The sequence below is a fragment of the Thunnus thynnus genome, chromosome 9 (genome assembly GCF_963924715.1).
Source record: "Thunnus thynnus chromosome 9, fThuThy2.1, whole genome shotgun sequence".
Taxonomy (NCBI): Eukaryota; Metazoa; Chordata; class Actinopteri; order Scombriformes; family Scombridae; genus Thunnus; species Thunnus thynnus.
Genome location: NC_089525.1, coordinates 33,193,816 through 33,219,576, shown reverse-complemented (window position 1 = coordinate 33,219,576; position 25,761 = coordinate 33,193,816).

Below are 25,761 nucleotides of genomic sequence, written 5' to 3'. Positions count from 1 at the left end.
GACACTTCATCTCCCAGCATTCTTTGAGAGGCCTGAGACACATCGTCCTGACAAATACATCCGTAATAAGGTGACTTCTAACTGACTAATAATCCTCGAGGGCAGGACAGACAGTGAAAAAGAAGATATTTAATATTACTTTCAGTGCTCTTCATTTGGTTTTCGGTTAATAAACGGCCGTCGTCTCTAATTGGAGCGGGCTGATTATCTCAGGCCGGAGTGCCGTGAGAGGGGAGGACAGAGACGGAGTGACTGTTAGCTGAACTGGCAGGTGGTAAAACAGCAATTATAAAACTAAACTGTGTTGCCTCTCAGAAAGTGTGTCTTATTTGTAACGAGTGAAGTGATAAAAGAGGAAAATAATTGGATTTTTTCCTCTCTGCCGTTCTCGCCCTCCAAGTCTTAAATGTTTGGGGAAAAGGATCTTTGAACAAAGTTTATTTCATTCTAACCTTTGATTAACGGTTTCCCCACTCGAGGCCATGCTGCAAAGGAAGCAAATTATTCTCAAGATCAAGCTTTTAGCCGTCTCATTATCTATTTGCCATCACTTCTCAGTTTTTTTTTTCTTCACTCTTGCAGACTCTAAATGATGTGTCTGTCCTCTGAAAGTGGATGTGGTTGTGTCTCTTTTATGCTCATTTACAGTCTGTTGTGTGTTTTTGTCTTTTCTCTGTCTGAACAACAAGCCGTCTGTTCTTTTGGGCCAATTAGAGGAAGTGACCGACCCCACTGACATTTCACCTCGGACTGGGTTCACCGGGACTTGAACCCAGAAAACCAGTCTTTAAAAAAGTTTCAGTAATGTTGATAAAAAAGTGTTTAATGTGACTGAATCACCCTCGTCATCTGGTGACAGAAACAACTGTGTCGTGTGTCAATAAGCAGAAGACTTTGACTCAGAGGCAGAATCAGGATGATTATTAAAGACCTGAGGTCAAAGGTCAGATCCAGATTTGATGCCTGCAGCTCTGTGTCTACACTTACAGCTTTATACTAAACAGTTTTGTAAAAACACACATTAAAATCTTAGAAATTTGTTATTTTCAGAAAAACTTTGGTTTGCAACGGTTTGAGTTTTTGCTCTCATGTCTACAGATGTTCAACACAGGACAAATACGGCCCGGTTTACACCTGGAATTAACATGTGATCTGTATCTGGATAATGACATCCAAATGTAAAGACTTCTCGTTTTCTCAGCTGTGTCTGCTTTGTGATCTGACCTCAATATGCAAATTAGTTGGGTGGAGTTGCTGTGTCATAAAGGTGAGTGGAGCAGGTGGACCCGATCACGAGAGATGGCAGGCAGGCAGGACACGGTGCAGAATATTTAATGAAATGATTAAAAAAAAAGTCACAGGAGACACTGAGACACAGGAACATCGACCAACTCAGACGACTCGACCAAGACCGAACTGATAACTGGACTATAAATACACAGGGTGTGATTGCAAACTTGACACAGGTGAAACACATAAGATAATCAAACACAGGAAGTAAAGGTGAACCAGACTCAAGGAGAAAATATTTCAAAATAAAACAGGAACTAAAGTAAACAGACAACAGGTGATACAACACACAGGCAGACTGGGAGCAGATAAACTGGGGAAGACACTATAGGAGCAGGACTGGGCTGGTGAGAGGAGGTGCACATAAACACAGGAGGACACACACAAGGGAAACAGAGAAAAAACCAAAACCAGGCAACATAAATGCAACACTGAAAACTCAAGAGAACAAAATACACAAAGAGTCCCGGTAGGACGTGACATGCTGGACTTCTCAACAAACACGGTGCATCACAGATCAAGGAAACTGCTGCAGAGAACGGCTGTCATTAATTTCTAAATCACAAGGCAAGACTTCTAGCTGCTGCAACTTGTAGTTTTTACGGGATGAATGTGTTCACGCTGTATAGATTGCATTTACACCTGCTGATCTAATGTGGTCTGGCCGATCTGATTGCAGTCTGATCACAGTGTGTTCCGAGTGCTTTTAAATCTGCAGCAGCCTATGTTTTTACTCATCCACATTCAGATCACATTCTAATGCCAGGTGTAAACGGGGTATATATAATGAATAGATAGAGGAGACAGTCAATACTCCAGGAATATAAGAATCTGTGATGTCATAAAAATAGAGAAAAAAGTTCATAGTAATGGATTTTGTCACTCCTGTTGTTATTCTGTGTTACTTGTCTTACTTTGACACCATATATATATATATATATATATATATATATATGGTGTGTAACGTGGGCTGATGTAGGTGGACAGGCTAAGCAGCATTGCCTAGTTAGCAGGAGCTCTGGGATGGCTGATTATCTCAGAGTCGACAGACAACCAGATGAGGATTCCCACACTGTCACTTTATTCTACAGAACTTTAACATCCTCCATACAATGCCAGGTCTCCACGGCACTATATTCACTAATCATACATCAGCAGTGGAACACAGACATCGTAACCTGCAGCATCTTGTCACTGATGAGAAGTCTCTCTAGCGGACGTTGGTCAGAGTTGTACAAAACAAAGGGAGGCGAATGGCCATGGATTCAGTGAGTTAACTGTGGGCTTTATTGATGTATTATTCTTTGAGCACTATGTTGAGAGTACAGTGTCTTGTTACTGTAAAAAAACAGGGTTTTTTTTTAAGCCTATACTGGTTTACGTTTAAGCAAAAAGTCTCCATTGAAAGTCTTCTGAATTAGCTATTAGCTGTTCCTGTTAACAGTGTATCCATGGATGTACAGACACTATCACTGGATCACTTTGATACTGAAGAAAACTTAAAAATGTGATGATTCTCAGGCGAGTTCTGCAGTTTTAGGGAGCTTCTTTTTTTCTCTCTCTCTGATTCTTTGCAGATTTATGGATGTTTATTCGTGATGCACATCGGATATGATGATTTCCTCGTCAAGTGTAAAGCACACTCGGTCTAAACAATGTGTTTATCATGTCTGTGTGTTCAGATTTCTCTGAGTTGAAGGAGCTTTAATGCAAGTAAGCCTGGATTGAACCTCATTCATTCCAGTGTAAGTTTGTCTCTGGATGAAATGAGTTTCTTTGGGCCTCTTTTGTTTTGGCCGTAGAGACTTCCTCTGACTGAGCCAGCTGACTTCCTGTTGGCTTCTTGCACACATGAATGACATGAGTGACATCTCTAAAGGAGCCCATTGTACCTGCTGACTGCTGCACACTTCTCAGACATTCAACCGACGTGATGAAGCAGAATAACATTTTGTCAAATTTCCTCATCAGAAAGTCTTCTTCTGTGATGTTGCTCTCTCTCTCTGTCTCAGCTTCAGCTCTCCAAACACTCTTTTCTTTCCATCTTTCTTTTTTTTCCTCTGGCGGCTTCAACTCACACAAGCCAGCGTGTTCATCTCAGTCTGCTCTTTAATATTTCATCTGCAGTGATTTGATGAGCGAGGCCCGGCTGTCTCACCTGCAGCTGCGTGAGGAAAACTCTGGAATAAAGACATTTTATTATTCTTATTTGAGGACTCTCACTCTGCCGGTTTCATCTCTGAATTATTTACGTCAGTGCTACCTGCAGCAAGGTCTGAAACAATAAATATTCAGCTCACTCTCAGCTGCTCTCATTAATTAATCACAATGCTGGACCCAGAATTATGGATTTCAATACTGTGAATAATTTATAATGAAGCTTTATTTTAACTATCTACAAAAAAACTTATCAATATGATGAACTATGAATCTGTCAATAAGATTCTTCACTGTAAGAAAAGTTAGCTTTTCGACGTTCTCACCCATCTGAACGGTTGGCTGGTAGGCCTCACCCGAATAGAAGTTAAGAACTTTATGGTCAAGCTTCTTCATCACATGCAGTACATCCACGCTAGTAATTTCCAAAGTGCAATAATGTGGTTCTGAAATGAAAATAAATAAATTTTTGAAGATGCATTTATTGTATATACCAGTGGTTCCCAAACCTTTTAAAGTCCTGCACCCCCTCAAACATCCAACGTCCTGCTGCGTCCCCCCCTCTACCTCCACAGATGGTCGACTCAAATACGATGTTACATGTTGCCATGTTTGTAAGCCTGTTACAAAAAGGAAGTAAAACACATAAAGTAGTCCGATATGAAGACATGACAGTGTTCTCATATTTCTAACAAGTGACATGTATCATTTCCCACACACAGTCTGTGCTGGTACTTAGTCGTCATGCTCGTGAGGGCCGAGAAGTCACGCTCACAAGTCTCATACGATGTTTCAAAGGTCATTAAAGTCTTTTTTAAAAAAAATTTTAATTTGGTTTTACAAAGACAGAAAAACAACAACAGATAATGACAGTAATGACATGACATAGAACGTGGCTTACAAAAAGCAAAAATAACTTTGTATATACAAATCTGACTGAATGGATACAAAGAAATAGTTAAAGTTGTAGGCCAAGAAACCTCAAGGTGACAAATGCATCTAAGTCTTAACTGGTGATGATTCTTACATCACATATTGGATGCAGAAGATGAAGAACAGTTTAAAGAGTTTAAGGTAGGCAGCTGGATGTTTTCTCTAACATAAACTAAGAAAGGGTTCCATATTTTATAAAATTTATTCATGGAACCTCTCAAAGAATATTTTATGTTCTCTAATTTAATAAAAAAAACAGTAGGTCATGAAGCCATCTTTCCATTTAAAAAGAATCAACCTTCTGGTAAGAAACATGGCAAAGGCGATACAATCTGCCTCTGCTTTTGAAAGGGAAAGCGCAGGCAACAAAGCACTGAAAATGGCCAGCAGGGGGCGTGGCTGAACTGATTTACCAGGACAGATGGAAATTAATGAAGAGATTTTTAAGACAAAATTCCTTCATTTTGCTGCATGACCAGAACATGTGAGCATGAGTAGCTGGGGTTGATTTATCAGCGATTGCATGTAGGGTTCACCTCAAGGAAACAGTTTTGACAATTTTTGATTTGTCCAATAACTGCGGTGAAGTATTCTACATCGCATAAAACAGTGATGAACAGTTACGAACCTGTTTGTTGCTGTTTCAATGAGGCTGTCTCGCTCAGATGTTGGCAAGTGGCATGAAGAGGATCCAAAGAAGGGATTCCAGTTGTTTGTGTTGTCTGTTTTGGGGGAGTACCTGCGTAATTGTGTTTTTATGTTGCATTTGACACTGTCAGTAAATTCTTTTGCACACAAATAGTTAAGCAGTGATTGGAAGACTTGTTTGTCGTGCTTGTTAACACAGTCAGACCAGAGTTCCAACATTTTAATCATAGCCTCACTTTTGTCCTGCACATTCAATATGGTTGCTGAGAGGCCCTGTAATTCAAGATTCGGTTCATTCAGGCGAGAAAAAACCATAACTCAAATAGGCCAATTATGTTAGCCACTCATTGTCAAGCACTTCAACAAGTGAAAAGGTTGGACAGTAAAGAAAAAGTTCATCTTCCTGCTTGAAAAATCCAGTCAAAACTTTACCAGTTGACAGCCACCACACTTCGGTTACAACGTTAAGTGGTCGCTGCCCGTTTCAGAGTTCAGGGGCCATTTTCACCGTATTGTCCAAACGTCCTTCAGTCAATCAGGCGTTCCCTTGGCAACAAATGCTTCTCTGTGGATGCTGCAGTGTACCCACTTCACGTCGCATTTTGCTCATGATAGTCCATGTGATGTTAAAAAGCTGTCTGACAGTTCAAAGATTTCCTGCCTGGTTGCCATGGTTTCCAGTGGTTTGCAGAACAGGATGTCTTTCTTAATTGACCCCTCGTGGATGTACCTGACATATAGCAGGAGTTGAGCCAGCCCAGCTACGTATAACACATAGAATTCACTGATTTGTATGCAAACTGTTTCAAAACGTCTGCTGTCATGTCACTGATGTGTCATATCTGTGGCAGCAGGGAGAAGCAGGTTCTCCACAATAGTGTGAAGCTTCTAGCTCCTTCTTGTTAATGTTATACATGTCTTACTGGTTTAAAGTTGTCTCGGTTGACGGTCAAAAAAACTGGTTAGTTGGTTAGTTTCTACATGTCTTATGTAAAAGCGTAGATTTCATAGAGTTGTGTAACAGTACTTTTGCACATATAACGCACTGCTGTTGATGAAAGTCCTTACCTCCAATATAAGTGAAGTGGGATTTAAGTGGGACTCGGCCTTCAGCTGTTATACTGCTTCTACTGACAGTTTCTGCTGCTCCGCCGGGCACGAGACGAGGTCTTTTCAAACATTTATCCATTTTCAAGGCAAGCTAGACTACATATCTGTTGCTAAAGATCATGTGACTGCTGACTGTTAATGATTTTTTTTTATTCATGTATATTTGCTACAAGTCTTGACCAATTAGAACGGAATGTACATCTAAGCATATTTTTTAATACACAAGAGAAAACATACAAAATAGAAGATCTCTGTCAGCTGCGCATGAGTGGATGTGTTGTGGTAGAAAAGTTTAGAAGCTTCCACACAATATCGATAAACGGTGTGACATGCTACAGTAACATCACAGGAATAAACTGGGTCCCATTTACACATAATTTTAGCAATCAAAGTAGTATGCATATGATTAACATTACAGGTTTCAGTAGAACTGACACTTGCAGCAAGCTAGTAACAACATGGTTATTACTAATAACAGCAAATCTGAAATAACATTATGCACAAATGACAAGAATTGAACACTCACAGTTTTTATGCACGCACAACACTTTGGGATATTTCCAGCACCTGTATGAATACCGACTCCGTCATCGGTAAGTTTCTGTTTCTCCTGTTTCTCTATGATCGAGAGAGGAAGTTATGGTAGTGGGTGGGAACAAACTATAGTAGTTGACTGGCAGCTGTGATACCCAATAGGAAACTGACAAAATGAAAGATAGAATGACAAAGGTTTGCCTCTTCAACTACCTAACTTACTTTTTTTTTTTTTTTTTGGCTAATATTTAATTTCCTGCAGCAGTTTTTATTCATCAGAGCGACTTCCAGTTTCCTGTTTTTTCTGTTTTCAGTCACGAGCGCAGTGCCGCGACCTTGTGCCTCGGAAAACATTTACTTTAAAACAGTCAACAAAGCCACGGCATTTAGCTGCCGTGTGACCTGAGTCACGACCGCTATAATTATTTTCCTCTTTCTAAGCGGAGCGGAGAGAGCAGAGGCCTTGGAAAGAGAAAGAAAACAACATCATATCTCACAGATATGGAGACAAACACAGAGAGAAAGAATTCCCAGACAAAAGGTCAGAGCCTCTTCATCTCCGAGTTCACAGATGGTGAGTTTATCTCGTCAGCATCAGCAGACTGCAGTTTATTGATCTGGAAGACATTAATCAATCAACATTTCATACTGGCTGGTGCTTTTTAGATGACTGACAAGCTGATAATAAGACAGAACAAATGAAAACAGTAAAACAATTTGAGACTAATGCACACAAGAAATAAAATGATGAAAAGGTAAAAAAATAAAAACCCAGTAAAATAGATTGGAAATAAAATATGATGAGATACGATATCTTACCACGTCTGGTTCCAGTCCTCTAGTCAGACCTTTAGTATTATTAGTACTATTATTATGAGTCAGTAAAATAATTTCCTTTTATATACTGTATGATGGTGAAATATCTAAAAAAACTGAAACAAATAATGTACAAGTACTTCAAAACTGTTTTACAGCACAGTATCTGAGTACATGTGGATAATTACTCTCCACATTTGCTTGTTACTCATGTTCTGTTACCTTTAAGTCACATTTGAAGGTGACCTGTGGCGTTGTCTTGTAAACAAACAAAAGTTCTGTTTATTCTTAAAGTGTTTTCTTGAGGTCTAACAAATATGTCAAACACATTTCCTTCTTCATAAAATTAGGGTTAGGGTTAGGGGTTAGGGTTCTTACAATGTTTGAGCTTCACCATGAGAATGATGTATGTGCAGAGTTTGAAACTAGAAACATTCATCTGCTGAAAGGGGGAAATTTTCTCTGAGCTCATTAAAAATCTGAGTTTAAGAGGCGGGCCCATGAGTACGATTTGTGACATCACAACTAATTTGGAGGCTAATTGTAGTCCAGTATTCAACTTATACAGGTGTGATGTGGAAACTTGAAGCCTCCAGTGCACGAAAATTGAAGATGGACTTTACAGTAAAGGAGGAATATTATTTGAATATGCAAAAAAATATTTGCATATTGAGAGATTCTGGATTTTTCAAGAAGGGAGAAGGAATAGGTAGAATTTCAAGGTTGTTAATGTTTTTAGGGAAAAAACACATAGAAACATACTATTACTCCAAGCAGGATATTTTTATATATCTTACAACATGTCTGGAGGGGATTTTAAACTATTTTAAATCCTGCGTTGTTTAGCATCGTCAGTAACGAGCTGCAGCAAGTATCACTGAGTCTGCTGCTCTGTTTGGACACTGAAAGCTTCAAAGTGGACGTCAGACGGACAGCTGTCCTTCCTGTTACAAAGCCGCTTTGAACTCTGGGTAATTGCTCCGGCACTATGTCCCCTGTGAAAAGCCTGAACAATTGGAAGCCAAGAGGCCGGCGGCTCCAAGGCTGCAGCCCACACATAATGACGCATGCGAGCACTCGTCTTCTCACGGACACGAGTCGTGACCCGGCTCAGCGTCTGTGACAGCGATGACAAAATGCAGAGTTTCCCCACCTGGCTCTGTAATGAGACGTCTCATTATCCCGGCATTATCCTTCCGTTCTGTCTGCTCAACCTTTTGAAGGGAATCTGAACACAATCTGAACCCCGGTGGCCCTCGTTCCCCCGGCCCCGGGCCCCGCCACTTCATACATCCCCGGCATGATTAAAACGCCTCTCGGTGTGGCGGGCGACTACAGCGAGCCTGACGTGCCTCAGAGCGAGATTAAAAGGCCGTTTGACTCGCAGGAGCACCGGCTGCCACCTCAGGTGTGTTTTTAAGGTGAGAGGCTGTCTGCGAGGCTCTCAGCTCGGTGTTTATCCTCCTCCGGCTTGCTGGGAAGCCTGTCGAAGTGTCGCCTCGCTCGCAGCGGAGCGGGACAGCTCTGAACTGGAGGGTTTCTCTCAAAGTGGCAAAAAGCCCCACGTCATCTTCCACAGTTGACAGCAGCTGCACAGCCTCCGAGCAGAGAAATAAATCAGATTATTTTTTTGAGAGTGTGTGTGTTTCACTATGACAAGGCGTGCACACCTGAACATGACTGCTTCTCTTTAAAACAGCCAGTGTGTGTGTTTGTGTTTTTAACTGACTGTATTTTGGAGTTTCTGGGGCACTGACACTGAAAAAATAACTAAATTAAGTAGACTGTACTATAAAGTGGTGGCATACAGACTAGAATAACTGGATTTTTAAGTGTGAGAAATGCATTGAAGGATGCTGAAAGTTGAAAATATGCCGTATATCCACAGCACCCACCGTCCTATTGAGTTGTTTTATTGTCATTGTTTTAACTTACATTTGTTTATGTTTTTGGCAAACTGGCGGCATTAAATCTATGCCAAATTAGCTATTAGCAGTTCCTGTTTGCAACGTTGGCATGGCTGTACAGTGTATGTATCACTGGATTATTTTGAGACTGAAGAAAACTTAAAATGTGATGATTCTCACGCAAATTAGGGAGTTATGAGGAGTGTCTTTTTTTCTGATTTCTAAGCAGTTTTATGGGTGTTTATACATGTTGGATATTTGAGATAATAATGTCTGTGTGATCAGATTTGACTGAGTTATGACCCTGAATTTTGATGCAAATTGCAGCAATTGGGCGTTTTAAAGTACCTTAATTGCCTCCATGAGCTGTGCGTCACTGCTAAACGTGTTGATAAGCGGCCACATTAGCCAATAACTAACTTCTTGTTGAAACTATTATTACACAATTTCTAAATTTGCAGTTTTCCAAAGTCAAAAATTTGATGGTCACCCATTAGGGTTAAGTTGACATAAGGTTCCAGTTGACAGCTGGCGGGTTGTTTGTATGCTCTCTCTTAGGGACAATTAACAGATTACTCAGGCTTCAACAACATTTGATTAGCCTGATCTACTCACGAATATGTGATTTTACTTAGTTCTTCCCAGTTGTATCACATTAAAATGATCAAGCAAGACTGAGGAACTTGTTTTGTTTTGCTAATCTCCTGCACCCAACAACCAGTAGTGGTGAAGGAAACTACAGGGTGTCAAGAGGCTACCAACTACCATCTGAAGCTTAATTTCCGCAGTGGGTCCACTTGTTGAGCCCATGTCACTACCGCTTCGACCTGAACAGATATTCCTCGTCTTACCTCCGTCATCTGGCTGTGATAGCTGCATCCACCTCAACTAGAAGATTGCTGAGCTGGAGCAAAGGATACCCTAACTGTATCAGATATGGGAACATAGGAAGCTTCTCAATACCCTGGTGTCATTTGGTCCTGGTACAGACTCTGCACAGACACTTGGCTCTTCCAAATGTGTTTAATGGTACCAAGCAAAGTACCACTCAAGTACATCCAGGCTACGGAGGCCTCCCTTGGTCTGCTACTTCAACCTGGAGTCCACCTGCTTCGCGTCCTTGTCCCATCTCATAGGGCCAGTCCCCATCCCCTCCTCGTCGTCCACATTAGTTATTGGCGACATTTTCAGAAACGTGAGGAGAAATTCAGCAGTGACCCACTGCCTTCCCAGTAAGTTTTGGATATTGAGGAACAGATCCCAAGTGTTCTTGATAATCACCCTCTTACTCCAAATGTAAACGTCCATGTCGGTTGCAATGATGTCCCAAACAAGATGTCCGAAATACTAAAAGATGTCTTCATCTGTCTTTTTGATACACTTAAAGCCAGCGGCAAACGTGTCTTCATCTCTGGCCCAGTTGCTCCCCTTAGAAGAGGTGTTGAATGATTTAGCAGAGTTTTAAGTCTCCACATTTAGCTGCAGTCCACCTGCCTGTTACATAACTTACATTTTATTGATCATTTTAATCTCTTCTGGAACCGAATAATTCTTTAGGAGGGATGGTTTTCACCCCAATGGCCTGGGCACTCACAATTTAACATATTATATTTTACTCTATATAATACCACCAGCAAGTGACTGTGGACCTCACCCACATGCCACAACCTACACTCAACCAACTTTCAGTAGGAATCCCCTCAGGTCAACCACCAAGACCTTAAGCATCCAAAGGTAAACCTACCTAAGACTTATCGTTTATGATCCCTTAATGTTAAGTTGCCTTGTTTAATGTAAGGTCCCTGACAAACAAGATTTATATCTTAAATGATTTTATTACTTGTTTTATTTGGAATTTTTATTTTTGACAGAAACTTGGTTGAAGGTTGGTGACTATAGTCAGCTGAGTGAACTATGAGTGTTTCAGCTCTCCCCAGGTTACCGGTCATGGTGGAGGCCTTGCTGTTCTTTTTAAAAGCTCCATTATTGTCAACAACTTCTCAAGTTTTGAAGTTTTGATGCTGAAAATTACTGGCGCCAGTCCAGTGTTGTGTGTTGGCATCTGTTGACCCCCAAAGACCCCCAAAATTATCATTGGTTATTTTAGAATATGATAAGATGATCTTGGTGGATGATTTTAACCTACACATAGATGAAACCTCAAATTCTACAGCAGTTGAGTTTTTAAATATTACCTTTAGTCCTTTAATCTGGTTCAATAAGTCTCTGGCCCAACTCAGCTGCAGCTATACTTTAGACCTGGTGTTTATGCTCAGTTTGGACTTAAATAATGTGTCTATGATAGACATCTCTGACCACAAGTGTATTTTATTTGAGACTCTGTTACAGGCTGCACTATAGACATGTAAACACACCACTCAGTTTTGGGTAGTTGATGAACATATAGCTGATGAATTCTGTTTCCTTTTTAACGAGGTAAAACACAGCTAGTCTTTTAATTTAGATATAAACAAGCTGCTAGGTAATTCAGTCAAATTTGTGTGACTACACTTACAACTGAAACAAAAAATGTTGTCAATTCTTTCTCTTGGATCAATGAGGACATTCGAAACCTTAAAAAAGCATATAGGAGAACAGAATATAAATGGCGGACAAGAAAACTCCTACAAATGAAAGATCAACTGGTCATCTACAATCAAAAAGTAAAAGAGGCAAGAGACCACCAGAAGAGTTAATAACCACCAATCAGCACAATTCCAGATGTTTATTTACAACCATTAATTGGCTTGTAAAACTTCCCACCACTAGTCCATCTGCTTCATCTGCTGCTGACTGTGAGAAATTTCTCTCCTTTTTTCTCAAAAAAATTCACCAAATTCGAGCAAACATCGCCCTTCCAACTTCTCCCATAATTCTTCCTTGTCCATGTCCTCATTTGCTAGATAGCTTCCAGCCAATTGATATGGAAACTCACCGACACTGTGTCCCACATGAAGCCCTCTTCCAGTCACCTGGGTATTATTCCAGCTAAATTGTTCAGATAAGTGATGGGGGAAATAGGCCCCAGTCTGCTCCAAATTTTAAACAGCTCCCTTTGCTCTGGATGTGTCCCAGATTACTTTAAAATAGCCTGTATCCAGCCACTGCTAAAAGGACCTGGCCTTGATCCATCAGTTTTAAAAAATCTCAAAATTGCCCTACATTTCCAAAATTCTTGAGAAACTGGCTTTAGAACAACTTCTGGAAGCGCTTCTTAATAACAACTGCATTTTTGAAAAAATTCAGGATTTCACAAGCTACATAGCACATAAACAGCTCTTCTAAGGGTTACGAGTGACTTATTAATGGCTGCAGACTCTGGACATTGCTCTGTACTGGTGCTGCTTGACCTTAGCGCAGCGTTCGGCACCATCGATTATGCATTTCTGGAGTAGTTAGGAAATTTTATGTCTTAATTTATTCATTCATCTCTTCAACTGCACAGACAACATGTGGCATACCTCATGGATCAATTCTTGGACCAATTCTGTTCTCTGTGTGTATGCTACCGTTAGGTCATATCATTCGTCACATTAACATCTCATTTCACTGTTATGCAGACGATGCACAGTTATATCTCTCCATTAAAGACTCTGAATGCAACAAGCTAGCCACACTACAGAGCTGGTTAGTTGATGTGAGAGACTGGAGGTCACAAAACTTTTTGCAGTGAAACTCTGACAGAACAGAGGTGCTTTTCATCAGCCCAGCCACTGCTGTCCCCTTATCCCAAATATTAAGGGCGCTGCTAAGAACCCAGCTGTTATCTTCGACACTGAGCTAAATTTTGGACAAAACACTAAAAATTGGTACAATGATGTCATCATCATCACCATCATCATTATCATCATCATCAATCAATGTACCAACTCAGGAATATTTCCAAGACTGTGCAGACTTCTGACGAAGACCAAACGCCCTTCTCACATCACCCCAGTTTTAGCCTCTTTGCACTGGTTACCAGTTTCTTTTATTTTTTATACCAATTTCTTTTTCAATTTTAAACTCTTACTCATGACTTATAGGCTTTACATAGCCAGGTGCCAGAGTACATCAGTGAACTCTTTACTCCTTACTGTCCAAAAAGGCCTCTTAGATCTGCTGGGTTAGACCTGCTAGCTGCTCCAGAGTCCAGGTTAAGGTCAAAGGGTGATTGAGCTTTTGCTGTACTGGCAGCTCAGCTTTGGAACAGTCTTCCAGTCTTCATTTGATCTACTGACACTGTTTCTGCTTTTAAATCCTACTTTAAGACACATTTTTACAGACTTGCCTTTTTGCCTGACAACTTGTCTTATTTGTTTACATCATACAGCTCTATTGCACTGATTTTAAGTTTATTTTAATTGTTTCACTTGTTTTACTTTCTGGATGATTTATTTGTAAATTTCTTTCATACAGTCTTTTAATTGTGTGCTTATAGTGTTTTTCTTTTTATATTGTGATTGTTTTTGTTGCTCCATGGAAAGCACTTTGCTATACAAATAAAATTATTATTATTATGACTAGCATTGGCAGTGTATCATTTCTTGTTAGTACAAAAATGTGAAACTGGTGCATTGACAGACACACACACATAGTTGGTGTTGATTCTCAGTGGGATGAACACTATGAGTGACACAGAGTTATTAGATTCACTGTCTAGTCAGCAGTGATTGACTACTAGTTGGTAAATCTGACCTAAAATCAAAACAAAGAGCTAAAAGAGGCTAAAACACTCTGAGTTCACAACTAAAGGGACACCTTTAACATTACACAGTCATGTGAACCAACTGCAAACAGACACAGTTAGCTGTAGACTAGCTGGTGAACATAGTGGAGCATTTAGCAGCTAAAGAGCCAGATATTTCCCTCAGGAGTTGGTAGAGAGTAAAAACAGAGTTAAAAGAGAGTGAATATTGGACTTACATTCACCAGGTGGACAGAAACACGACTCCACATGAATGATAATGTTGCTCCGTAACTGCTGGATGTGGAAATAAGCAACTGTTTGCTAACAAGTTCAACATATCAACTTAAAAGCTGATGATGTGTCAGTGTTGTGTTCACTATTACTTCTAGTGGACAAAACATCTGTTAATGCAGGTTTAAAACTATATAATCTGACAGTGAAACTGTGTATTTCTGTCATAAGTAAAGTTTTTATCATTAAGTTTATCTTATTTTTGTTTCGTTGTTGAGAAAGTTACAGAACAGGGATTCAGAGAAACCAGCAGATAGAAGTGAAAAGTGTTAGTTCCACTGCAGCTCACACTGCGCCACAGAGCTGATTCACGGCCCTGTGGGCTGATTAGCTGGTGACCCCCCCCCCCGCTCGCCCATCCTCTCCTCCTCCTCCTCTTCCTCCTCCTCCTCAGCTGATTATTGAAACTGTCCTCTGGGTGAGAACATAAAGCAATAACACACAAAAGCTAATTCGGTTAACCAACAAGCACATTGGCCTCCATACAAGACAAAGGGCAAAATCTAATAGTCAGGTGGCAATATCTGAGCAGAATTACAGCATTAGTTTTCATCAGTGTCCCCCCAGCAGCTAGGTGGGGCTGAGAAACACGTCTGCTGAAATCTAATTGTGAAGAAATGCATTAACTGTGGGATTGTTTGCAGTTTTTCCTCTTTTTTTTTTTTTTTTTTTTGTCGCTACACAACTTTTGGATTGTGTTTTGAGAAAATGAGCAAGCGAGTCCCAGCATGAAAGATGATAATGTGAGAGACCCGATGATGATGTGACAGAGTCGCATCTGTAATAACATAAATCAAACAGCAGTTTGATTTATGTTATTACAGACACAGTGATGGCGCAGGAGGCAAACATGAACAAAAGCTTCAAAGAACTCCATTTATAAAAAACTGTTTTAAAGGGATTTTTCTTCAACTTTGCTGCTGTGTTTTGATCACTTTTCATTAATGTTTGCTGAAAGGCAGCGATATCGACAGCGTTGTTAGATCTTCCAGTGAAGACTGATTTGCTTCTGTGAAAAAAAAAGAGACATTCAGCAGTCAGAAGGGGGAGAAAAAAAAAAAAGGACGGGACCAATTTCTCCTGCCCACCATAATTGGCAGTAATGCCGAGCTTGGCAACCGGGCCCCAGTTGCTAGGCAACCGCCTCTAAAGCTTTCAATTTACAAGCCATCCAGCAAATAGATTTTTATACGGGATGTTTAGTGCTCACAGAGTGAAAGGCGGCCAAAATGTTTGTTAACTCTTGTTTCATTTTTCATTTAGTTTTTTCGGGGCGTGAGCAGGAAGCATCGACTGTGGCAGCAGGCGGACGTTTGTGTTTCCGCGGAGATGCTCTGAACGTGTGAGGCGGGCGGGGTCTCTGTTGAGCTGCAAACAAACCAACAAATACAAACATCTTTTGTGACTTGAGGCTTTTTGAAACTGTGAGGAGGTTCGACCTCTGCAGAACAGATTATCTACTGCTGATAGAGAGAAGTAACAGACACATGCACACATTTACACACACCGTGCACAATAAACCTGATTTTAAACCTGAATTAATCACCCCGGTTGTTGTTTGATACACGGTGTGATGTTACAACACCCGATTAATCACCTGATCGATCAATTATCTGGCTGTTGGACCATCAGTTTGATTTCTGGCAGGTCAGAAATGTTGGTCGTCCGTCTGCAGTTTGAACAATTGTGAGATTTGATTTTATAACATGATAACGATTGTTTTCATTAATGATTAATCCGCAGATAATTTTCTTGATGAATTGATTATTCGTTTTGTCTATAAAATGCAATAATCCCAAGCTGACGTCATCAAATCTCCTGTTTTGTTCAACCAAACGTCCAAAATCCAAACATATTGTCTTTACAAGAAAACAGCAAATCCTCACATGTGACATGAAATGTTTGATAAAAAATAACTTTATCGATTAATCGATTTAGTTGCTGATTATTTCTCTGATAGAAAACGTCACATCAGATCATCTGCATCTTCCAGACATCTGTGGCTTTGTTCCTAGTAGAACTTCACAAAGTGACGCTGCCTTTCTTTTTTTTCCAGCATTGTTGTGGATGTCATTGTCTTGTTTGAATAAACTTTATTGTAACTGTTGTTGTGGACAAAACGGACCCGGATGAGGTGAGAACTGTACAAAATGTGCTAACTTTCCAAAAACATCCTCAGAAAAGGTCCTCACAAGTAGTTGAAGGACACCGGCACACAGAACAGCTTCAACAGAACTTATGTTACATGGTATGATAGAATAAAACCCAAATAAATGTGGATAAAATCATGAAGTATGGATGGTGAAAGAGATATCTGCTGGTAATTTGCTCTTTACAGTGAAACCTGTGGTTAGATCAGAAGGACGAGGGAGACAGGAATGAATTAGACCTCAGTGACATCGGTTTAGAAATGAAAACAAAGTTTTAGCCTCTTCCATCTCTTCCTGTCTTTCTCCATATTGCTGCTTTGTTAGCTCCAGTGCAGTTTTATGTGATGAGCTTGTTGCCAAAAGTAACATTTGAAAGGATTACGTTTTGAATGCTCCTGAGGTCAAGATGAGTCATCAAACATTTTGAAAATGTTTTACAGGAAGAGAAAAGACAGAGATTTAAATGTAAAAATACTCAAAATGTTTTGACATACACTCAGCGGCCACTTCACCGGGTACACCTGTACAGTCTAATGCAATATAATACAACAGCTCTGCCATAAATTCTACATTTATGAAGCTTTTACATTTTCAGTTTTTGTTGAACTCGTCAGAAAGGTGATAATTCTACTTTATTGTTGAGGTGGTAGTGGGTGCCGGTGTACTGGAGTGAATTATATTGAAAAGTGTTCCTAATATTTTGACCCCTTCAAGTGTGTTAATGGTGTGAACAAAATATTAGGAACACTTTTCAACATAATTCACCCCAGTACACCATCACCACCAGCAGCACCCCCCACTACGACCTCCATAATAAACATAAAGTAGAATTATCACCTTTCTGACAATGTCAACAAAAACTGAAAATGTATAAGCTTCGTAAGAGTAGATTGCATTAAATTGCACAGGTGCGTCTAACGAAGTGGCTGCTGAGTGTATATTTGGCATATAACTAGACATAAATTAACAATTAACACAGAGACACATGATAAGAAACAGGAAAATGTATTTTTCACTTCACTGTGTTGAAAACCCATTTTATAAATCAGTTTGAATCACATGGAAAACGTGTATTAAGTCTCTGTAGTAGTCTTATTTTTGAAAAAAAAAATTATGATACTTTATTTCCCTTTATTGTATTTATTTAATTTTTCTTTATTTATTTTTCAAGCTGTGATGTCTGAGGTTTTGTATATTAGTTTGTATTTATTTCTTCATTTATTTGTATTTTCATTATTGATTAATCCACGATTATTTTCTTGATTAATTGACTGGTTATTTAGTCTATAAAATGTCAGAAAATGGTGAAAATTTTCAGTCACTTTTTCCCAAACACAAGCTAAAGCCTAAAATGTCTTATTTTATCAAAGAGGACTAAAGAAACCAGAAAATATTCACACGGAAGAAGCTCAGATTAGAGAATTTTGGTATTTTTTCTTTAAAAATTACTCAAAATGATTAATTGATCCATATAGTTCCCAATTAATTTTCTGTCAACGCACTAATTGATTAATAAACTAATTGCTGCAGCTCTATATGTATTATTGCTCAGGTCAGTATATTGACTTTGCTAATGATAAACTCTCAGTAATGTTAATTCAACAGTTCAACAGGTGAGTATCAGTAAACAGTCAGTAGAAGCGTCTGTGAAATATTCAGTTGATCAGTTACGAGGTCAGAAATAAAAAATCATTACAAATATGATGAGAAAGCTTAGTAGTTTTTTCTGAAATTATGAACCCAAATATGAATAAATGCCAGAATTATGAGAATAATTGACTAAACTGGAGTAGACAGGCAACAAAAAAAACAACTTCTAGGTTTTAAATCCTCCTCTGCTGCTGCCCTTCCTGAGCGTCTTCAAACCCTGATATTACAGTGGCCTTTAGTCAATAAAGAGCACACACACACACACACACACACACACACACACACACACACACACACACACACCCTGTTCAAAGTCATGCTTTGGGCCCAGAGGCAGGTCACCGGAAAGTTATTAATACTTGATGCTGGTGGCCGCTGTGCATTATTTAACAATAATGATAACGTCTGTTCCATTATAGATTAAAGGAGTCAGCCCCCCCCACCTGCCTGTCACCATCTCCCAAAACCTGAAGTCTTGATTTTTGACCAATTATCCAAAACCTCACAACAGTCAGTTTACAAAAGCAAAAGATCCTGACAATCGAAATACTGGAACTAATTGATTAACTGGCTTTGACACTTCAGCAGCACGAGGTCGGAGGAGCATCCGCACCGCCGTCTCCTGTCTGAAGGCTGGTTGATCAATAGAACATGCTTGTCTCACAGATTAAGACATGGAAGTCTAAGTCAATGCAGATGGTTCATTAAAGGATCATTCTGCTGATTTTCTATATTTCTCTTGATCTACTAACAGGTATTATGTGTGTATCAAAGCTGATATATCTTATTCCTCAGCTGTTGTCCAAAAACTATTAAAAACATGTCAATGAGCCACACGGCTGCACCGGGTGACATGTTCCTTCATCATGAAGACAGCGGTTACTGTTTGTTTTTAGAAATGGCTCCAAAGAGTAAAATAATAATAAGATAGTGACTCATCTTGCACATGCACAGAAAAGCTGTTCAGTTTACAGCTTCGCTAGCTTGTTGTGCAACATAACAAAACCTGCTACAACAAGCTAGTGAAGCTCTGTAAACAGTTTCCACACATGCACAGTGGAAGGTTACTGTCTTACGGCTGTTATTAGTCTTACTTGAATAATTGGGCAATTCTGGAGCTAATACTTGCAAAGTGTTGACCTTAGGGGATGTGTGCATTTATCAGACCTTAAACCAAAGTAAGGTGCCTCTCAGGGTGTCTTGGCCGCTTTGGTGACTCAAGCCAATCACTGGCCTGGCCATCTGTGCCTGCCATGGTGACGATGGGATTTTGGAGATGGGGACGTGAGCTACCACATCCAAAGAAGGCAGCCACTCCTGACTAGGAGAGGCAGTGATAAAAAATGCTTGAACTAATGAAATCTTGGCATTTTTTTTGCTAGAAAATGACTTAAACAGTTAATCCGTTACGGAAAATAGCTGCTGATTGACCTCCTGTTGATTGACTAATGGGTTGTTTCATCTCTTCACTCAATAAAAGACTGAATAAGTGGCTAAAATAAAGTTTTTTGAAGTGAATACTGTAACCATATTTGATTTTTATACATAACTATCTAATTATGATAATTATGTAATATAGTACTGCACTGACAGTTGAAGAATGACTTTAATTCTTCAATATTCCTGCTCTCACAGTGACATTCAATGCATATATTGAGTCTCAACAGAAAGCCACACTGACTTGTGCACACTACCCTGCTGACCGTAACACATGAATATAACTGCTGAGAGCTCAGCAGCCCTGCAGCTCTGCTCAGAAAGATGATGAGCAGGAAATATGAAATGATTCTGATATTTTCTTTAAAGAGAAAATGGCTCTCCTCCTCCTCCTCAGCAGTGAAGTGTCACAGATAGCAGCAGAGAAAGCCAGCGGACTGCTAATGCTCTCTCTTAAGCTCAGATAGGCTCATTATGCAGCAGCTGGTCAAGAGGAAAAAGGAGACAGAAAGAAAAAAAAACATGTCAGGTCTGGCAGACATGTCTGCTCTGTCCCTTTGTAAAGGTAAAAAACCCAGTCGCTTCCTTTCACCTCTTTTAACCCCACATAAAAACACCAACTGTAAGTCATGGAAACCCTCTGCTGCCTGTGTGGAGGTACAGTAATTGGCCTTCATGGGAAGTGGGCGTCCTGCTAGCGTGAGGCTAATGTCAGCTTGGCCCTGATTTGTTCTGTGTTTTATTCCGCTATGGGCTGAGAATTGGAATTTGCACTCCTCTTACCGGTAAAAACCTTTTCTCTGAGGATTAACCGCTGCCGGCTTCATTATTAAAGACTCGCTCTGAAGCTGGGAACTGTTCGAGTTATTAAACTTATTAAAACTCGGCGCATTTGTTTATAACAGCGATGCGGAAATCTAAACAAACGGACACACAGGACTGCTGCACACAGAGGAGAATACTGTAAGATTTCATCTTGAAACCTTGTGCAGTTATCAGCTTTATTCTGTCGGTTAGCAGATGAGAGGATATCATACATGTCATATATACACAGGGGTGGAATATAAGAACATTTACTCAAGTACTGTACTTGAGTATTTCCATTTTATGCTACTTTGTAATTTTACTTACTACATATCAGAGGGAAATATTGTACTTTCTACTCCACTACATTTATTTGACACTTAAAGTTAATATTCTAACTGTTCAGATTGTCTGCTCTTTTTGTGTTTTAAAATGTTATGCACTTTATGTGAAAGCTGCTATATGAATAAAGCATTTTATTATTATTATTAAAAAAAGATATCATACACTTACGTAATATGATGCAGCACCATTACCATTACTATTATTCCACCCAAAGTTAATAAAATTGGCTCAGCAATTATAAACTACCACATTAAAATGCTCTGACATGTATTTGTTAGTGATAAAAACAAATATTATAATATAATATATTAACGTGCACGTCTCCCAACATCTAAACAACAGATTTATAACACTCCTGTTGAGATGCAGGTTCAAAATGGAAATTAAAACATCTATTAATGAAATAAGTCATGTGAACGTCTCTGTAAGACCGAGCTAAGCTAACACACACATCCTGGTCCTGTAATGTTTTACATTTCATGTGATTCTGTTGAAGATTTCCCAAATGAAAACTGCTCCTTTTAAACATAATCACATTTATACTTTGATCTCTTCTTAATGTTTGTGAAAGCAAGACATCCTGAAATATATGTCCAATAATACATATCGACAGTATCTGTATCTGTGTCCTTCCTCCACCTCTTTTTATCAGTCCAAAAGCATCTAAAAAACTTAAATACATTACAAACGGGAGGTGAACTCTTCACTGGAGGTTTATTAGTCCAGTTGTGAGAAGAAACAACTCGTTCCTGCTGATGCTGCATTATTGATGCGATGGTCATTTCAGAAACGCAGCGGCACTGAGCTCACTGTATGGATTTTTTTTAAAGCCACTTTAACACACTGAACATTAGCAGTGGCCGCTCCGAGCTGCCGTAGTAATTACAGAGCAAACAGCACACAGGCCTTTAATGGAAGAACCGGCTGCACTCAAGTTGAACAGAGAATTACTGTGGGCTGCCTAATGTGTTCCTGCAGAGTCAAGGGATTCATACACTTTTATTCACCATGCGTTTCATAAATGAACTCCTGGATTATTCCGCTATTAGTCCGATATCAGCTGACAGCAGACTGAAGCTGTGAAGGTGCACACGTGGTTCTCTCTCCAAAAGCACCACTGGAGGTCTCCAGTCTGAGCTTTATCATCTTTTATGCTCCGAAGTGATTCTGCTGCTCTTTGCATTTCTCATCTGTTGTGTTTTCATGTGCAAAAGTTAATTTTTATCCCCAGTGATAAACCTGCACATCTGTTTTTATGGGTCTTCCTGCATTCTGCAGCATAATGTGTGACTGCATTTGTTGCAAACGGACATACTCAGGTCCAGTGCTTGATAACAAGCTTGCAAAAATGTGACACACCCATGCAGCGAGCTAAAGACACATCCAGTAAATATTGCAGACAGGAGCTGGCCTTTGTGCTGTTTACTGGAAGTAATTGTGAACTGTTAAATGAGAGTGATTAAAAATCAGTAAAATGTACAATGAAATAGTAGAATAACAATAAAACTGTATTCAAACAAGTATGGAATAACTGTCAAATTAGTTAAAACATCATTCCAGGAAGAAACAAAGAACAAAATGTTCCCATAAAAAACAATAATTAATGTAGTTAACATAGACATAGAGTCCATAAGAGTAAAAGTAATGTACAAAAACAAAACTCTCTGCACAAGACTTGTCTTACATGAAAGCATTTATTCTGGATCCAGGAAGCAAAGTGGACACTAGGGATGAGCAGAGAACACAGTATTTGTATTTATATCTGTATTTGTTTAGGCAGCAAAATTATTTGTATTTGAATAAAAGTGGAAAGAATTGTAAAAATCCTGTTTTTGTTTTTATTACACTTTTAATTATAAAAAATTAGAGTGTCACAGTAAGTGTTCGTGAATAAACTACCTTACAAAGGAGGTCCCCACACCAGGTCTTGAACTGGAGTCTCCCAGATCATAGACGACTGCGCTGACTACTGAACTAAAACTTTTTTACAACCTAACTTTGTGGAAAGGAGAAGGGGAACAACAGGTTACGTAGAGTCCCTTGAGAGCACTTTGTTTGTGTCAGTAGCTCAGCTTTATCTCTGGGGAACACCCCCAACTCAAGTGATTTCAAAATTAGGAAATGTGCGTCATGTAGCAGGTGGATGTGGCTCCCGTCGTTGAGACCTGCTGATAGACGTCACAGCGGAGCAGAGGAGAGACACTGAGATAGTGATGTAACCGACCTGCACGCTGGTATTTGACATGTTTTTTTTTTTCTTCCCAAAAACAAATAATTTTTAAAATATTTGTATGAAACAAATATTCGTAAAAAAAGACCCACTGTTTGTACTTTGCCAAATAACGTATTTGTATTCGGGCACACCCCAGAATGCTTTGTGTTCGCAGTGAATCTTCCCTCTTTATACTGACTTCCAACCCCCATAACTTCGCTGTCTCGCACTTGGAGACAGTCCTGGAATTACACACCAATACAGGAAGATTCCTTGCAAGGACACATCTTATCTTTCAGCTGGGTCTGTTAAAGTATAACAGCTCACTCAACACTTTCCTTCCATGTCACGCACCTGGAGAATTTTGTTATGTCACGGACACTGTTAGTAACACTAACGTCGCCATAGAGATTGCAATTTTCACTGAACTTCCTGATGTTTTGGTCTGGTAACTTTGCATAATTTCTAATGTCTTTGTTTAATTAATCCTTGTCTGGATGATATAATGTAACTAAACAAGCCAACTGGAGAATAGCATCTGGTTACCATGGAGACACCTTTCACCAAAGCATAAATTGAAAACGTTGCATGACTCATTAATTTCTGTTGAGCAACACTTATCAAAAGTAAACAAAATACATAACATCAACAGTTAACCCTGCGGTAAATCAACAATTACTGTATATAAATTGTTGTATTAGCAACACCTTAGCCTCAGACGGTTAATATAACGGCAAACTTGTTTAGCAATAAACTTATGTGTCTTTTCATTAAATTTATATGGGATCATGGCGCCTCTAATGTTTGTTTTGCGTTCTGTAGGAACAAACCATAACAATTAAGCAAACGCCGTGTCGCCTCTTCTGTGATTAGTGCATAGAAATATATAACAAGACCTTTAGACATCGTTTAGCAGTCAGCCATACATTCTGATGATAAACATTAGCATATTAGCATGCCATTAATAATTAAAACACATCAAGCATGTTTTAGCAAGACTAACACAGCCTGAAGTCTGAATAAAACCCAGAAGATTCTCAGCTGCACCAGCAAGCTTCTTCACTCGCCAATCAGCTACAAAGACGTAACATGCTGGTCATTACGAAGCGGCAAACCTCCGGGGCTGTCAAATGAAGCCGATGCTGAAGTGCCAAAAACTGCAGTTCCTTGAATGGCCACTTGAGGCTCCAAAAGTGAGTCAATCCCCATAGACCCCCATGTTAAAATGCCCAACTTTACAGCAGAAATAAACATGTTTACAGCCTGGTACAAACAACGGTTTTGGTCTCTGTAGCGTTTAGATTTTATTAAGCTGTAAAGTTATGCATAATGAAGGACATGGCTGCTTTGAGTGACAGGTGCGCCAGCCGCTAGGTGGCTTGTTTCAGCCATTCGGCCCACCTCTTTGCCCATTTTTGATTGGCTGGGAGTTAGGCAGCGTCACGCACTGTCAAGATGGCGACGGCTTTGAGCTTCGGAACCGCTCTTTGGAAACCAACGGGTGATGTCACGGTAACTACGTCCATATTTTTATATAGTCTATGGTCATTACCAGCCATATTCTACCTCTGATGGTGTTAGCTTCCTCTTCAACCAAGCTAAAAAATGTGAGTGATACTGGTATTAGCGTATGAATGTATGAATTTGAAATGTTTTTCTACTAAAAATGTGACGATATTACTGGTTGATAGCTGCAGTTTGAAATGAATGAAGCGTTAATTGTCCAGTTTCGGGTGGATTCTGCGGAGGGGAGGGGTCTGGTTTCATCTGAAGTGAAGGTCAGTTTAAGGTTCAGAGATTCAGTTGCAGCTGTGGGTCAACATGAATGAAAACTCCCATTAACTAAACTCTCCCCCCAATGTGTCCTCTCTGTTTAAACAACCTTTTCCTCCTGAAACCCTCCTCTTTAATGAAGTATGCCTGTAATTTTCCGTTCACCTCCATCACCTCGCAGTTGTCATCAGCAATTAAACCTGAATGAATCCAAAATAAAAACCTCACAATAAAACCCTGCAGGCAGCAGAGTCGCTATTTAATCTGTGACAAAAGATTATTTCATCCCGTTTGTTTATCTGACCGCAGCTTTCTCTCTGTCGGTCCGTCCCCTGCAGCCGTTCACACCGCAGAGGAAAAATATAATCATAGAACAAAAGACAAAAGGCAGAGCGGAGTTTGATTAAATCAGGACTGAATGGGATTCAGTGAGCGACCGATGTTGGAGGCTGTTTAGAAAGTGTGTGTTTGGGTGTGTGTGTGTGTGTGTGTAATGAGTCTGCTGTTTAATTCATTAGCACACACACAGGTGAATACCATGCAGGCCTTATAGTATGCAGGAGAGATGAATGCCATGTGAATGCATGAGTCGGTTTACAAAGAAAATTATTTATACAAAGACCTTTTTTTGGTCACTCTACTGACAAAAAATATCGTGACTGTGTTGATTCGACCGAGACCAGACACAAATGAGCTGCTGATTATGTGGGAGAGTCCCATTAAACTAGTAAAAACACAATTATTAAACTGCAAATGGTGTTTTAAAAATCAAATCTAATGTATTAATTTTAAAGTGGTCTCATCAGGGTATGGGATGTGGCATAAATAATCCAATTAAAAATAAAATAATAATAGGTTAAAAAATAAAAAAAAGGCTTGAATAAATCTAGTACATTATAAAAATATGTAAATAAAAGTGTTAGATGATTTATTTCCCCTCCATTAGCACTAGTGGTTGTAGGACATTCTTGTTTGTTTTCTTCTGATTTTCATATTATTGACTCTTACTGGTTAAGATCAATGGTGGACGAAGTA